This window comes from Nanorana parkeri, unplaced genomic scaffold, assembly GCF_000935625.1.
Source record: "Nanorana parkeri isolate BGI_ZX_2015 unplaced genomic scaffold, ASM93562v1 scaffold1329, whole genome shotgun sequence".
Classification (NCBI taxonomy): Eukaryota; Metazoa; Chordata; class Amphibia; order Anura; family Dicroglossidae; genus Nanorana; species Nanorana parkeri.
In genome coordinates this window covers 93,714-111,965 of record NW_017307597.1, presented here as the reverse complement: position 1 = coordinate 111,965, position 18,252 = coordinate 93,714, and the positions used below count along the sequence as shown (strand labels likewise).

The following is an 18,252-nucleotide window of genomic DNA, read 5'->3' as shown; positions in this document are numbered from 1 at the left end:
CTGATGCACAGCTGCACCAGTTTCTACAAACCCCCCCCAGTGCATTGTGGTACCACACGTTCCAGTGTGGGTGGGAGGTATGTTTGCAGTGCCATTGACATGAATGGAACCACCACACCCCCTCCCACCCCAGAATGCAGGGAGCGTTTGTTTATGTGATCCAGTGTGTTCAACCCATGGGACTGTGTGGGGAACGCACTGTACCTGTATGCGTCGGCAGCGGTGGCTGGATCTGCGCTGGACCTGCCGCCAGCGACCCCACTAATTTCGGCCCTGGGTGACGGGCCCCCTGAAGGCCGCGGGCCGAATGGTCAGTCCGCCCCTTACTGTCACTGTGTTTTCTTTTCCTGGTGTGTTAGTTTTGAGAATTAAACCAATGTGTGGAATGGATCATCTGATCATTTTGACATGAAGTTTTCATTGAAGGACACCTAATTATTAAACATTTTTTCATCATGTTATATATGCTTGATAGGAATTGCCCAAGATTTGGACACCTTTTGCTTTTACCTTAAACTAAACGTGTTAAACACACTTGCTATTTAAAGTTAAAATCATTCAACTTGCTTTAGATTTTGATACACAGTTTTTCTTAGGAGATATGAACTTCCTTTGTTAACAAACAAAGAGTTGTATTCCTGAAGATAGTACATTTATGATTCAGTTCTAAAATATTTGGGGTATTTCCTTTGGGGGCAAACCAAAAGGAAAGTAGGCCATTATATGTTTTGATCATCAATTTATTTTTAAACAAAAGAAAATAAATCTAATAATCTTCATGTGAAAATTAAAACCCCTTAAATAAGGTGAGCTAATGACTAATTCTTCCCTTCTCTATTTAAAACAAAAAAATGCCTTTACATACACTTTAAGACTGGAATATATTGTTGGGTGATTACAATTAAATGTATTCAGTAATTTTTATGAAATTTGATTTCCAGAGAAATAGTTAATACAGAAGAAAAATTTGTCTACAGCCTGGAGCTATTTGCCTGGCTGATTTTAGCCAAGAGAGTTGATTCATGTCTGAAACCTTTCACAATGACAGTACACTACAGCTTTGCACGGTCATACATGCAGTATATATTATGCATTTTATAACTGAAATCAGCTTCTAAATGAGAGCCAGTTCCGATTATTTAACTTTTTGCAGTCAGTCCACATTTGGGAATACATTTGGAATTAATATTTCTCCAAAAAATTACTTTTATTTTGCTTTGCAGAAACATTTGTAAATCTAAGTGATTACAGTAACCTTCTTTCTGCAGAATAATATAATTGCCATTCAGCTGAAACAGAATGAAGTGTTTAAGTAATAATCTGGAAAATCAATGGTTGCTGAAAAAAACAAAAGAAAAGATAAGTTTGTTTTAGCTTGACTGAAGGATTCTGAGATAAGCTCTGCCAACGAAAATTAAAGTTAAATGACTGGAAACAACTGTTTAGGAAACATATAGCAGTTCGTGTTATTGCAGTACTGCTGAACAAATTGGAAGATGACAAATTGCTTCATAAATATAATTGCTTCATAAATATTGATCATCTACAGGGTTGTCCCTACACAACTTTTTGCCGGATATGCGGGGGTGCTGGCTTTGCACATTACGGTGGGGAGAACAGGTGGTGGTATTAGTGGTGCATGTTACCAGGGGGTGGGTTCGTTGGTGGCGCATGTTACTGGAGTGAGGTGTTGGTGGTGCATATTACTGTGGGGGGCAAGGATGGGTACATGATAACTCTGTTCGATGTTTCGCCCAGCTAACTGACGTCACTGATTGCCAGGAGCAGGCCAGGATGCCAACACAAGCATCTCGCTCAGCTCCTGGCAATGAGATGTTGTCTGAAGCAACCATCTCAGGCTGCCTCATGATAAGGATGGTAAGGATGGCCCTGATCATCCAGGCAAAAGTTTAAACGTAAACTTTCCCTCCAATGAAAATGTCAGTCGTTACCCCCCTTACCTTTGGTTTTTTTTGCTGTAATAATATATTTATAAACCCAACAAACCCAGCATTGTCTTTTTCCCTCACATTGCTCTCCTCCTACCGGTCATGCCCCATGCTGCTTCCTTCCTTTTTTACCTCACAGGGAACTGGCTATCTCTTACTGGTTATTTCAGCTGATACTCCATTGATGTGGTGCCAAATCTGGCACATGTGCAAACAGACATCTTGCACTGTATCTGTTTACATATTGTTCTTGGGATAGCAACATCACATATCCTAGAAAGGATTACTTTTCACCTTTCATAGAACAACATGTAAACAGACATGGTACAAGATCTTTGTCTTCTAAACTGAGAATTTGAGGGCTGCATCTGTAAACATGAATGGTGGAAAGTAATTCTTCTTGGGATATGTGACATCAGTGTCCCAGGAGGCTGCAGGAAGGGAAGGAAACATCATTCTTTTCTAGGCAAAAATGGAGGCAGTGGGCGTGTTAAATAAAAATATATTAGAAAGCCTTTCTCTGGTAAGAATGACCTGGTGCCTTAATGGAAGACTTCCTGGTGCTAAAGATTGGGGGTTGAGCATCTCTGAATACGAAAAAAAAATATTGTTAACTGTAAAAATTAAAGTTAAAAGCTTGACTAATCAAAAGGCAATGGGCTGGCATATGTAGTTGCTTGTAACAAGAGGAATGGCAGAAATCCTCGGAAGAGGCCAGGTCCATCAGCGGCTGTAGCATCCAGGGATTCATAATGTATATCCAAAATAAAGCTGTAACTATATGCAGAACCCAATATTGTAAAATATTCTTCTCTTACCTATGGTAGTGGACATACGTTTCCCACAATCATGTAACTTTTAGAGATATTTAAAAGCAATATTAAGTACATTGTAGAAGTGCATATCAGAGCTGCTTCAACCATAGAGCAGAAATGGCAGCTTGTATGTCCACGTGTTCAGAGGGTCCACCAGTCCCCTGTATTGTCCTGCAGTTAGCTCAGCACTCAAGACTGGCATAGTGCAAGAGTTCTCGGGGAGCTGAATGCAATGTAATACAAAAACAAATGTTGTTAAGGGAAGGAGTAGAGCATAGTCCTACACACAAGCTATGCAGTCAGCAGTAGCTCAGCACAGGCTGGTCTCTTAGATGAATAATACAAGCCTTGTATCTCTGCAACTGTCCTTGTCTTTGTCCCTTCCTATTTCTCCCTGTCCCTATTCTGCCTCTGTTTATATCTCTATTGTCCTTACCGGCTCCTAGCTGTATTTGTCCCAGACCCTGTCTCTTTCCATATCTGCTTGAATCTTTCTCACTGCTGGCCTTACTGCATCTGTCCACATTTGTATCTTTGTCAGTCCCCTCTGAAATTTCCGGTGTCTTCTGGTCCTTGTTTTTGACTCTACTGTCCCCCATGTGTCTATTTTCTGTATTTACTGTTGGTTTGTTTGATGGATCAGGCGAATTAATGACTTCACAAAATAGCTGGGCTTTTTGCCTTCATACATTTCATATAATCTCACAATTTTGTATTTTAATTCAACCCCCCCCCCACCCCCCTAAAAAACAATAAAAACACAATATGTATTACATTCTTGAAAAACTCCTGCAGATCCAGTAAAAATTCATAGGAAAATGTATGGTCTAGTTGTCTTGGGAGAAACAAATCTTACGGCTGGCTCCGGTCACTTGCAGAGAGGTCAGCGTCCCTGGTTACCAGCTAACCAGGGACACTGATCTCCAGACAGCAGACTCTCCTGGGCCACCCAGGAGAGAAACACTGCTTTTTCTTATTTTTCTTTATTCTGACACGGAGCCGTGTCAGAATAATAAAATAAATAAATAATAGCAATGGATTCCTATGGGCACATTTTTTTTTTCTATTCTGACACGGCTCCGTATCAGAATAAAGAAAAAAAAAGAAAAAGCAGTGTTTCTCTCCTGGGTGGCCGGGTTCGGGAGACTCCCAGAGCTGGCACTTTTCTCCATAAGCGTCTAGGTTTATTTCCTGCCTGTCTCTTATATTTCTTGGCTGCTAATTGGTTATTCAACCAAAAGCCAAGGCCAGGTACACACACAATAGGGTAGGCTCTTGGTGGAGCTTACTTTTAGTGGTTCCTCCTACCTCCACATCTCTACAGGACAAAGTAATGTAACGGAGGCCTGGCAGGAAGAACTTATGACCACAGAGGGGGAAAAGAAGATATGGACACTTCTGGAAATGATTGCTTCTCAGCTGACTTCAAAGGAAGATTTATCTTTAATGTAGCAGGGTTTGGTGGCATGGCAAATGGGAGAGACATTTTCCTGACAGGGCAGCTGTAAAATACTTAGATTCAAATTTTAATTGGCTTAAAGGAAATCATAGTATGGGCCCATGCACATATATTTACAAGTAACCTCGTACGTTTAAATGAAGATGTATGACTTTGAACAGACATATCTTTTTAATGGTTGCCCTTGAGAAGCTATGTCAGAATTTGTGAAGAACTAGTTAAGAAGCAGCTGTTATGGGAGTGGTTTAAGAACAAGGTTCTGTGTTTTAAATATTGTTGTAGAATGACATTTAGAAATGATGAGTTAAGTAGATTTGGTCGCACCATATAGAGAAGTATAGTAGTCGTGACGTCAGAAATAAGTTAAGAATATGCTTACAGAGTTATGACCTTATAGGATAGATCAATCGTTAACGTCGATTTTGGTATATAAGCGACAGGGGACAGACACTCGGGGCGCATACACACTACCTATCTATTTGTATATTATATTTTTGCAATATAATTGTATGCTGCTGTGACTTTCCATTATACAATTAAAGTCACAAGTTTTTCACTCTACAACTGGACATTCATTGATGAAGATTAATCACCTTACGACACTTAAATCGTAAGTGTCAGTCGAGAAATACTAATTTTCTAACATTTATTGGTGAGCCAGCCACTCCGAAGTTTCCATTTTTTGGGCGTCCTTCTTCTCGGTTTCCTCCTCTTGCTTAAACGGGGGAATTGAAGAAGTGAAAAGTTGATGCAAGTTCCGGAAACAAAATCGGTGAATCTTAAACAGTAAGAAGGTGATTGGATGCGTTTTCAGCCAAGAAGCTGACTGATCCAGTTCGTAAAGGACTTCGTCTAAAAGTTGGCGAGTAATGGATTTTATTAATGTGAGGTGAAGCCAAGAGAGTTCATTTGTTATTACTGTCAAAAGCCAGGTCACTTAAAATGGAAGTGTCAGGCATTTCTTAGGGATGGCCAAGGAAAGAATTCAGTAGGAAAGGAGAATGGTTTAGTTTCTTTTGAACCATCTGTTCCTCCTTGTCTAGATGAAAAGAAGCAAGTTTCGCCCTACACTCATCTAACGAGACAGGTCAGAGAGCTATCAGTCAAATATGGCTTAAATGCAAATGACTTGCAATCAGTGACTGATGATGCAGGTTTATTGCCTAGTCCATGACTAGAACGAGAATTAAAAACATATAGTTTAGATTATGTCGCCAAGCTATTTCTTGATAAATGCGGGCGTCCATATCTAAAAGCCAAATTACACGGACAGAACACTACATTCTTGATAGATTCAGGAGCTCAAATATCTATTTCTGGACTTGACCTACCTCTGTTACGAGGATCTTCAGTCTGTACAATTGTGGGATTTAATGGTACAGGTAATTCAAGTGCTACATTATGCAAAGATGTTACTTTTGAGATACCTGATAGTTTGAAAACTGAAATTGAAATGGAGAGTTTTTAGGCAGTCTTTCCCATGGTGAAACAAACTTGATTCATAGAGGTATTTATGGGAGTGTGGATTGGATTGATAATAAATTTGTTTATTACAAGAACAATCCCAATTTTAATGACACAGGTGTATATGAGTGCTGCATATCACTACAGAATTATCCAAACAAATGTGATCCAACTAATGTGATTGTGGCATCCCCAAGAAAGACTCTGTGTACAAATAAAAGTTTATATTTTTGCAATATAATTGTATGCTGCTGTGACTTTCCATTATACAATTAAAGTCACAAGTTTTTCCCTCTACAACTGGACATTCATTGATGAAGATTAATCACCTTACGACACTTAAATCGTGTCAGTCGAGAAATACTAATTTTCTAACAGCAGCTTTAAACCCAAAAAAAGTTTTATTATTATTCAGTGCTTTTCTTTTATTCTTTGGCATGGTTCCCTGATGTGAATCTTGTTACGTGTTCTCAATGTTTAAATAATTTTGTAGCTATGCTATTTCATGCTGTCTGCCATTTAGGCTATGAAGAGACCAGATTGTACCTAGGATTATATAATAGGAAGTTTGCTATGTAAAGGAGATATTTATCTCCACATAATAGCAGCTTTGTATCAAATATCTTAAGTCTGGCCAACACCTGCTTTTAGGTTTTATGTAAAAACTGCCAAAAGTCTTTTCATTATTTTTTCTCTGTGTACTTTTTCGATTGTATTTTCCTATAAATAGATGTTTTATTTGTTTTGAACTCTAGCCTGGAGGTTTTGATTTCATTTATAATATCTGCTAACACTATTTTGACGATTTACCTCTACAACACTTTTGATTGAACATAGTTCAGTAACTGACATTTGCTGGTCTGAATTACACAAACCTGATCAAAATGAAATACAAATTTATTGATGTCAGAGGTCAAGCTTTCAATTTCAGGCTTCTTTTAACGGGTATTGAACAAATCCTAGAAACCTGCGGCTGTATAAGGAAATATGGAAAAAGCTACCAACTGGTCAAATATACTAGGATTGCCCCAAGCAATGTGCAGACTACTTAATAACAAGATCAGATGGATGCACACACAATACCTTAACAAATAACACATGAAAGTAATCAATTTCTGACATATATCACATATTGAACAGTTTTTATGGCATAGGGTTTACTATGGTCACAACAATTATGATCAAGAACCCCAAGAACAAGGTACCATAACATGACTAAAATGTTCTTACAAACAACTGCCATCTGGGTTCAACCTTCTTTGGTGCCTAACTGCTCATGAATGTATGCAGGCAGTGCTTAAAACATACATAAATCAAACCTGCACGCTACTTAAAACTTTATAAAAATAAAGGTCCTGCCCATAAGCAGACACCAAAAGATGCTTTAACTATTAGGTCTTAGTTGAGCTTCACTAATTGCATTCCACCATCCCACCAGAGTACCCTTACTGACCGAAATGGAACTCTCCTTGGAAAGTGAAAAAAGCACTTGGCAGGGCTCAATGAAGAATAGACAAAAATGATGAGTGATCCAGTATGTGCCTTCAGCCATCATCATATTATTTTGATTTGATAGGTCACATTACAAGGATGGGTCAGATGTGTAGAAAAAGTATGGAGAATGTAATTGCTGACCTCCTTAGAATGCTAGTTATATGGCTGTCCCTGGATTCCTTTCTGACGTGGAACACGTATGTAATTTGTTCTGAGCTCTAGATCTTCATACTTATGGGTCAGTGACTCAGTACGTATTGATGACAGAAACAACCAGGCAACAATCATTTTATAAGCAGAGTCCAGCAAATGTAGCATATATATTTGCTTGTTACAGGTTTCCTTTAAAGTAGAACTCTAAACAAACTTTGTTTTAAATCTGCTGTGCAGCCCTGGCTGACAAATACAGAAGGCATTCAAGTGGTCTAAGTAGGTTCTTGGTCATTCTTCTCTATATTTGCAAGGGCTTTGTGTGCTGATTTTAATATCTAGAGTTTGGAAGACCTTTAAGGTAGTACTCCAGGAAATTATAGAAAAAAATCTGCTGTTATGTAAAAAAAAGTTAATTCTCATTAACACTGTAATTTCTATACTATTTACACTTTCTTTCAGGCCAGATAGCATAGTTCTCACTATACTTTCAGCTTGCTGCAGCTATAAGAGTTGCATCTTTCATACACAATAGCAGCAATGTTGTTTGTCTGCCACTCTCTCCTTGCCCATTAACACAATAAATGGTTCACAGAATACAAAGCGTTCTGTGAATGGGCAAGGGGAGAGGAGGGGCAGACAAACCACAGTACGACAGCTGTGTATAAGAGCTGTAGCTCCCTTAATCGCAGCACTAGAAGTGAGCATCAAGTTCTGTGATTGAGGCGGAGATTCTGCCATTCAACAGATCTCTCCTCTATTCAAAGAAGTTGATAGATTGTGGAATCATAGTAAGAAAAGTTCTGTGAATGGAGGAGAGAGCTGAGTCAAAACTTCACACAGTAGCTGCTGACAGACTCCTCTCCCTGCATTTAAAACAACAAGTAGTTGCGCAGCACCGCTAAGTGGCTGTGAGAGGGCAGTGGGAGGACGATTGTTGCCAGAAACAGCTTCTGCAAGTAAGGGGGATACACATCAATATAAATATCTTATCTATCTCCCCCCAAAAATTTTTTTAAACTTTATTATTATGTTTTCTGAACTCCAGCTATACTTAAAATTCACATTGCAGTGGCTACTCACACAGCAAAAGTTAATTACTTGTTTAGTCTGGGGTGATGAATAAGGTGAAATACTTTCCTACCATATACCTGGTTCCCTGAAGAAACTCCTTTTTGATGTTTGACTGGTTGCAGCTCTCCGACATCATGTACAATGCAGGAACCGTGGTCCTCCAATGTACATGAGAGCACCAAGGGCCTGCTCACAAGGGGTCATGTTGCCATTGTTAGTAGCTGGCAAATGCCCCCTATCTGTGTAATAAACCAGATTCACTGCTGTTGTGGCCATCACGCTTATGATGACACTTTATGATGATTTTCATTTTGCTACCACATAAGTGAAAATAAATGTATATAACATAGAGTGAGGCTTATTAAACAAATGCAAATATGGAGCTTTTGCCAACAGTAATAAGTCATATTTTATTCTTCGTGAGCATAAAACAGGGAATATGATTGGTTGTTAAAGGAAAGCTATATTTTTCATATCTCTAGCATTCAGAAATGTACTCCATTGTCATAAACTCTTCCCTAGAACAACATAAAGCTTATTTGTCAGTTTAGTAAAAGAAAGGCTGTTGTACAGAAACCCATAGCATATAACCAAACAGTGATTACATTTCATGAAGTACTAAAAATAATGAAAGATGTCTTCTTGCTGGTTAGATACTGACATTTAGACTGATCTTAACTTTTTGAATAAAGTCCAATAATTCTTTATTTACAAAAGTACACCGGTCACATTCCAATCACATGGCAATAGCTTCTCAAGATGGCGCTGACAAGTACATTCCTATACTTAACAGTACCATCTACGGGCACTAGTACTGTGTAAATGGCATCTGCTATACACCAGGCGGAACTTTTATATGAAACCCTTAAGTCAAACCTTTGATAATGCAATTATTAGAATTTTAGAGCTGTATTTCATTATAGTGCTGTTCTTATGTGGACAGCTCTGGGTTTTTTTTGTTAATCTGTATCAGTATAGACAGAAAACTGAAAAATATGTGTAAATCTTTGTAAACCCAGCTAAATATGTCAAGTATTCAGCATTTTATCAATATAAGCATGTTGAACAAGGCATATGCAAATGCAGATTGTTTAATCCCTGGAATGACAGCTTGTAGTTAAATTTCAAATAGATATGCCTATTTCCCATGGCACAACTGTTAGACCATTAGATCTTAAACAATACCACCAAATGTTATTATACATTGGCAGTTGGAAGTTGTAAAAACCAGCATAGCAAATTAATTCTGCTGTGATTGAATGCTTTACAGTGTTACATTTATTACGGAATGCTAATGACAAAGCAGAATATTTCTAGCAAAGTTTCCACAGTCACTACCCCTTCATATATCATAAAGCCATGGGGTTGCAAGCTTAGCTGACACATCTATTAAAATGAACTACTGCAGTTCAGCATGCATACTAGAATGAATGTAAATGGTGTTATTGTCTTCCTATGGCTGTCTCCTTGTATCATTACTAGTATTCTAGTGTCATCCCCTGGAAGTTTTGTTTGCAGTGCAAAGCATATGAAATCTGAGATGGATTTACTGATATGTCATATATAAAATATTAATGTAATCCCCCCTTTCCACACACACATACGTATGTTTTATTTTATGTCAATATTTCTGTTTTTGGGGTATGTAAAGCGTAGCATTCAATTATTACTATCCATCTGTTCTTTAGGCTAACCTTTATGTGCAGCACACCACTGATCATTTAAAAAGGAGAAAAAACTGTGCAAAAACAATGTGCGCCTAAACCACCTTACATTATATTACTCACATTCACTGTACCCCACTATCCATAGACAAAATAAAAGTTAGGCATATGCAACTTAGGCCTATTATCGCTGGTTAAAACTGTCTTGCTTGTCCTGCTGCTAGCCAATTTTACACTGCTGTGTCCTTTGCAGTATTTTAATTCTTGTAGTAAGGTCCAACCAGTGATGTTTGTCCCTAGTAATTTGGGCCTAGCCTTAGTTGGCCTAATTTGGACAGAATTGAAAAAACAAGGTTCACCCCCTATGAACTTCAACAGGATTTGCTTCTTTTTTATCTTTTTTTATTATTTTGTTTTTTCTTTTTAACAAAAGCTTGGCTCAAAGGATTACTTTCAATAAATCACAGCAAGGTATGCTGCTCTGCTACACATGAAACCCTGACCCAGAATCAGGTAGGCTCTGGTCCCATGGTGAGTGGCGCTATGCTACGCATCGCCCCAAGGGGTGAAGTGGCCAGCTATCCCAAGTCAACTAGGGCTCTGCAGCACTGCAGTATCGTCACCTTCAGGGGAGATTCTGACTTAGAGGCTTCCTTGTTCGCTTCTAAGCTCAGGTTTGCCAAATTATAATTTTTAAAAAAATAAATGCTTTATTTAAACTTTTCAAAAGAAAAATGAACAGGGTATACAGTGTACAAACACACAAGGCAGCAGTTATGAGTACAACAACCAATAACAATCAGATAAAATACAGAGAAAAGGATGGGTGTTGTCCAAAAATGGTCTCAGAAAGCACATAAAGAATGAAAAGTTATGTTCAATAAATATAAATTGTTCTTCACTGGTAGCATAAGATATGGCGGGTTCGCCAAATTTTGAGCATGATTCACCGAAACTTTGGGTAATCTAATGTGGGTAGAATTGCCCATCATCAGTTGTAATGTCAAAACTATCATCACTAAATGTAAACAGATGCTGTTTGTGCAAATCAGATATTGAAATTACTTTATCTTCTATTATCTAATCTACAATAGAACAATTACAGATGGAATATAAGATACAGGGAAACTTTTCTGTTTTCAAAAACCTTTTGCAAACAAGGCGTTTAGTAGTGCAGATAAGAAACTGATTTAATACTGAAGAAAAAAATAAGCTCACTTCATAAACAATAAGCCACTGAAAAAGCTACTCTTGCAACCTGTCATTTCAAATTGTGATATGTCGAAAACGTAACTAAGAACTCCAACCTCTGCAATGAGATTCACTGAATCTGTGGTTTGGCTCTGACATGATGCTCATTGAATGTAAATCCTGCCTTGATATATACAGACCACATCAAAGGCAACTATATTTTTAATGCAATAGGATCCCCACAAAGCTGTTTAGTGAAGAGGGGTACATTGAGGCTGATTTGATGATATCTGTCAACTTTCTGTCACAGTTGTGTGAGTGCTAAAGTACACTTCAGTTTACAGTGAACCTTAAATGGGATGGTGTTTGTTTACTTAAAGCTGAACTCCAGGAGATTTAAGGCACAGGTTAAAGGAGAACTATGAGGTGAGTGCTTTTCACTCACCTCATAGTTCTAGCCGACCTATGACAATGAGACTGTCACAGGTCGGCTCAGTAGATCGGGAAGTGAGCGAACACATACCGGCGTTCACTCAGTTCCCGATCCTGTCACAGCTCTCTGCCATGACAGGGGAGTGTCTGGATTCCCCCTTCCCCACTCCGACCCTCCAGCGCTGACTGGCGGAACGGACGGGGGAGGAGCGGGTACAGCTGGCTCTGCCTCTAGATAATTGTCGGGATCCGCTTCAGCTGCGGCGTCTCAGTATATTGCGAGCTGTAGCTCACGGTATAATGCGGCGTCTCAGTATACCGCGAGCTGTAGCTCGCGGTATACTGAACTTAGGGTGACGGGAGGACGCTAGTTTGTGTCCTCCCGTTACCCTAAGGAGAACTATGGGGAAAAGCCCTAACCCCATAGTTCTCCTTTAATCCAGCTCAAACTGCATTAATACATTGTTAAATTATATTTTTAAATGTAAGCAATGTAAGTATGTGAATTTGTCTTGGTATCAACCTCCTGCAGCCCCTGTCCAGCAGAGTTTAGACAGCAAGGGTCAAGCAGTTGTACAGCAGTGTTCATGTGCTACCAAGAGACATGCTGATAGGAGTAAACAGAGAGATAATCCCATCAGTCTGCTGCTTCTCCTTGCATTGTCCAGTCACAGGCTAGGGGAGGGGTATGACCTATAAGTGTTACTCAGCTGCAGTAGAGAATAATTAGTTCTCCTGCCCTGCCAAACAGGGCAACGTTGTGTGGTAGAGCTGTGTAAATGTCAGAATTGGACGGACAGAAATACAAATCCTTTGGCAGGTAAAAAAGCTGCCATATACCGTGTGTTTTATCTGTGTATTAGCTGTTTGCCTGGAGTTCAGCTTTCAGGAGAAAAAAAATCCCGATGTATATGTGCCTTTTATTCTAACACCTTGGTGTAGTTTACTTTTAAAAGATGCTTAAGCATAAGACTTTAGCTTGTTGATTAAGCACTTTTTGGTGCAAAATGTGTCAAGGCGTTGCTCTAAAATCTGATGTAATTTGCCTTGATTTCTAGTAAAGCCTGTGATTTTTCCAAATGGCTCCTTGGACCATTTTATATTTCATGTGCATTTAGCAGCCTTGGCAGGTCTGAAGTTCAGGAGCATGTGGATGATGTCTGGCTTCTCTGACAGTAGAAGTGCTTTTTTCATTTGATGAATGTTCACTTAGCTTTGCGAATAAACTGAAGCTTTGTTCAAATACTGTTTTTTACCTTTGCACATTATTGGGTATTTAAAGCAAGCAGTAAGCCACTAAACTAAGCGAACATTCATTTTGCTTATAGAGCATTCTCAACTCCTTTAGTACATTAACACCTATCTGTCTGTGTTAAGTGTTGGACCTAAAATGCTTTCAGGTAATATTTAAAAACCAGGAAGAGGAAACTACAGATGCAGTAAAATCAGTAGTGTATGAGTTTAGAATGGTGGATTATTGGAAAGACAATATGTACTGTTGAAATACTTTCATGATACCCCACCTGTCCACATAGTGTACTGCTTTAGGGCCTGTGTCGAAGGGTTTTGGGCTTGTGTTGATGGTATCCATTTGACATCAGTTTGAGATACTTCTGAGATGATTCAGAATTCTTGATGGGTACATTTGACCTGCAGTTGACCTCCTTTGACCTATTTTATGTGGGCTTTGCATTCCTATAGACTTGTATGGGAATACAAAACTCATTTAACACTGACAATGTTGCCATAGGCTCTTAGGTTACAATTTTTTCCCCTCTCCCACAAACAAACACATCAATGTATGTACATATATAAATATATGATGATTGTGCAATACTTTTGCATTAGTGGAACACTGACATTTTCAGTTGTCAATAATGTTCTTTTCCCTAGCAGTTCAAATCCCATCCAGTGAATGCTATTATATTTATCTATATTAGATACATATATACTAATCACTGTTGCCATGACGACAGTAAATATCATTGTGTGTAAAATATATCTTCCACAATGTTGCAGCATGACCCTGGGGAATTTTATTGCTTAAGCCTAAAATGTTTTATGGTGTTATTTTACCAAATGGCCATCGTTTTTTTTCCAGTATAGATTAAATACATATTATACTAGCATTATGGGAATACTTTGTGTTCTCCAATCATTGTCGTACATACAGTGCATTCATCATAGGTTCATGTGTCCCTCAAATGGCAGAGCTACTGCTTGTTTATGGCTGTTCTTGTTGAGTGTAATCCTCTCACTATGCTAAATCTATCACTGTTTGATATATAGTCAATTGAAGAACACAAAGAAACACTTTGTATTATGTTATTTGAGGTAAAAGAGATACTTTATTCATCCACATGTTGCCTCTTTCTATTATCCAGTTCAGTACAAACATGTCAGTGATACAAGCAAGAAACCATAAGATGATCAGCGACACCAAAATAAAAATAAAAACTTTTATTGTTATCTGTTTTAAAATAATGCAAGGGAGGTACTAGAAAACATGCTCCTGCAGAGGTGTGTGCTTTTTGTACCTGCCTTGCATTCTTTGTCAGACTATAAAAGGCACTGATTAACACCTATTTAAATCAATATCATGTTTTTTAAGGGTTTCCACTATAAAAATTCACCAAACTTCCTTTACTGGAGATATATCTACTGGCAAGAAACCCGTTCCTCCCGTGCCTGTCAGCTCAAGTGAGTGTCAGGCTCAGTGTCGGATAACCTCTCACCTTCCCGAGCCCATAATTGACACTCAAAAAACAGTCATGTAACAAAAATATTGGCAGGGTCACATGGGTCCTCTTCTACCTTGCGCTGAGCTTAGGCAGGAGTCAGGTCAGTCCAAATGGGAGCTTTACATCATGATGCCAAGCTGACATTTCTGCTCTGACAGGAAATTAAACAACAGTACATATCACACTAAAATATCAACTTTATTGTGGTGATGCAGATTGCAAATACTCATTCTTAAAGTGACATTATTGTCAAAAGATAAGATTTTTAAGCGATTTATTGCTAATGCTAATGCCTATGCTAATGCTAATAAAATCACTTACAATGAAAACTGCTATTCAATGTTTAAAAGTTTAAGTTTCCTGCAGAATCAGCTTGTCTTCTAAGGACTAGGCCTGATATCTTGTTTTTCGATGGCTCCTTTCTTTGTCAGGCTAGGACTGTTTGCAAACTTTGAGGATTACTAACCTGTTGGACTGGCTATACTACACAGAGAGGACAGCTCACTTATTGCCTCTATACTGGCTTTGTTATTGGATCTTTTTTTGCAGGCTGAAACAGCAGAGATACTCTGGGGTCCCGGTATAGGACAGTTACACCCGGTCCAATACCCGAAGTACCTTTAACTTCTTTGTTGTTGTTAATTCCTTGGATATGGAACTGGAACACACTGACTGCAATGCAGTGTGTACCCCCCTGGCATTAGCTGCCTCCAATTGTACCCTAACTGGTTGTTCTCCTGGTGCCTGAACTGTTTTCCCCTTGTACAGCAGGACACATTGCCTGGTTTGGTTATCTTCGTTTTGAGACTTTTGCATGAGGATCTGAATCTAATTTGATAAGTAGGTTTTTAAATAAAGAGTATTATTCTTCTATCACACTGTGTCTGCCTGATGCCTGAGCGTCACAGAGCTACTGTGACAATGACCCACTCCACATACGGTAGTACAAAATGCTCAATAAATCTATGCAAAGAGTTTCATTACCTGCAGGTTACTTAATTTGCCTCAATAAACGCTTAAAGAGTTTGGAAATCCTCAGTACAGGTACTTTAGAAAACAATGGCAAGTTAGTGTGTTAATATGTAAATATACATATTTTAGTGACGCAGAATAATTATGCTAAAGGCACAACATTTTTAGAGGTGCAGTTGTGTTTTTGTGTATTAAAGTTTACTTTTGTTTCAAATTGAATGAACAAAAATAGTTATTTAAAATAAAGGAAAGATAGATACCTTGCTTTCCTCTCTCACACACACACACACACACACACACAGGAAAAAACATTTTTATTGAAATTTTCATTCATGGAGCTCATTGCAATTTTTGTTATCTCATCATCTGATAAAAATGGAGTTAAAAATATTTTAAAAAGTCTAAGGGCTCATTCACACCAGTGCTATGCCTTAATCACACGGTTCCATGTGCATTACAGTGCGGCAGGTGCTTTGTGGTGCTCGACTGCACAGTAGCACGCTGTACCTCATTCACTCCTTTTTTCAACTGCACTGCCCCACAACACATGGTATTGTGGCATTGTGTGTTACGGCACGGTCTAGCGCATTGCAGCCGGGAGGTGCATTTGGGGTGCCATTAAAATGAATGGCAGCGCAACACACCTGCAGCACTGTTAACGCACATAGTTACATAGTTACATAGTATTTGGGGTTGAATAAAGACATACGTCCATCAAATCCAACCCATATAGGTCCACACATCATCTCATTCTTAGGGATACTGGTATCCCTGGATATTACGGTCCCTCAAGAAATTGTCCAAACGTTTCTTGAACAAATCTACACTCTTGGCTGAAATCACTGCCGATGGCAGTGAGTTCCAGACCTTAACCGCTCTTACTGTAAAGAACCTTCTTCGCCCATTGTGCTGGAATTTTTTCTCCACCACCTTTAGGTGGTGGCCTCTAGTCTTTGTAATGGAGTTAATCTCAAACAGTGCATTGTGTGATTAACGCACGGCCCTAGCGTTAACAAGCTCTTAAGGAAACAGGTTACATGACCTTCAATTAATTTGTTTGGAAACAGATTTGATGTTATTAAACTTAAAGGGGCTCATGTAAAAAACTTCTACCCAGCATAAAGCTGGAAGAATGCCATTCGTACTGCATCACGGCCACTAAATGGCATTAAATCCCCACTTTCTCTGCGGACAGACGCACTTTGAAATTGTTCAGAGTAGCTTGCAGTCTACCAAAAGGCCTGCTCTTAAGAAACATCTAAAAGGTAAGAAATATTAGGGACTGATGTGAAAGTGCACTATGTAATGCGCTGCGTAAATTGTCAGTGCTATATAAATACCAATAATATTCATAATAAAAACATATTTTTAGATATGTTGGGTGAATAGGAACAATGGTAATGGGAATAACATACATAGTGGGGGTTTTGTCAAATTTGACTGCAAAAGTGAAAATACACTTTAACACTAGAATTTGGAATCAATTTTTTTCTCCATAAACTTTGTATCACAATTGGAATTACAGTTATAAGTGCAAAAAAAACCATATCCAATAAATAAGGTCAATGGATCCTTATATTAAAAAATAAAATAAAATATTAGCCTGACATGTTTGTTTGTCAAATCTAATTTTTTTGGGCAAACTGGAAATTTCCTTTGCACAAGAAAATTGGCATATAGATTTGTCTGATGTGTAAAGCATTCCTCAATCATGGATCAGAGAGTTCACGTGGGAGCCTGCACTCTTTGACAAAGTGTGGCCACCCACTGTCACATGTGAGAGCTGATGAAAGAACTTGTCCTCTGTTGCAAATTAACAAAGAAACCGTTTTAACTCAGAGGGCTTGTTTGTAAATTTTTATTTCAATCTGAATAAAAAATCTGCATAATGCCAAAAAGGATTAAATTGCCAGATCACTGAACTGGTGTAAGATACCTAGACATTTCTGACCCTTAATGCTATTAATAATATTATTAGAGACATGCAAAACCGAGCTTTCGCTTAAATTACAGAGCAAGTAGGACGATTTTGGTAAAACCTTTCCATTCATGGAGTTAATGGGACTGGTAAAAATTAAGGTATTTTTGGTGTTTTTAAGGGTGCAATGTGCTTTAAATGGCTCCTAAGGATTATAGAAGCTGCTTTTGCGAACCTGTTCTTGATATAAAACGCTTCCCCTTATTAGTCTATGCACGAAAAGAAAAAAACAGACAGCAAAATAAAAAATTTAAATTAAAGCAACAGTACACAAATCACGATAACATTTACAAACAAAGGGCAAAATTAAACTAATATACCATTTCTGCCAACCTTTCATATAAAGAGAAAAAAAAGTAGGTTTTCTTTTTCAAGCAGTTTCTCCACCACTCAGTGAGCAAAAGGGAGATTTTGTTAAAATCATTCCGCTCATCCCTAAACATGACATTTTGCACATCATCCTAAACTGTATCAAACCACAGTGTCCTTTTTTTAGATGGTGTAAATGCTTTGTTGTTGCTCCAACCATTTTATAGTAAAGAAGATAGAGTGTTGCATCTCTGCCATCCATATGAAATACAAACTAATTCCAGCTTAACACTCTTTCTTCCTATAAAATGATCGTTGATCTGATATAGTAAAGTGTGCTCTTGACGGAGTGGGAGATTACTGCTCATAAAAGAAACACACAGCTGGCTCCCAATTCTTCCCTTGGCAAATAAACAAAGATAAAGTGTAGTAATGAAAAATAATACTATCGTCATAAACCACAAGAAAAAAGCTCAACTGAAGCTATTTCACAAGAGTTATTTACTCACAATGGTGGAGGCAACAATGGTGGAGGCAAAATATGATTTACTATAAAAGTT

General features: G+C 38.3%; 1 protein-coding gene across 1 annotated transcript in view; it reads right to left on the bottom strand.

Moving 5' to 3' along the window:
• Nucleotides 1-18,252, bottom strand: part of RXFP1 (relaxin/insulin like family peptide receptor 1) — a 165,429-nt gene that overhangs the window by 146,500 nt on the left and 677 nt on the right. The window lies entirely within an intron of this gene.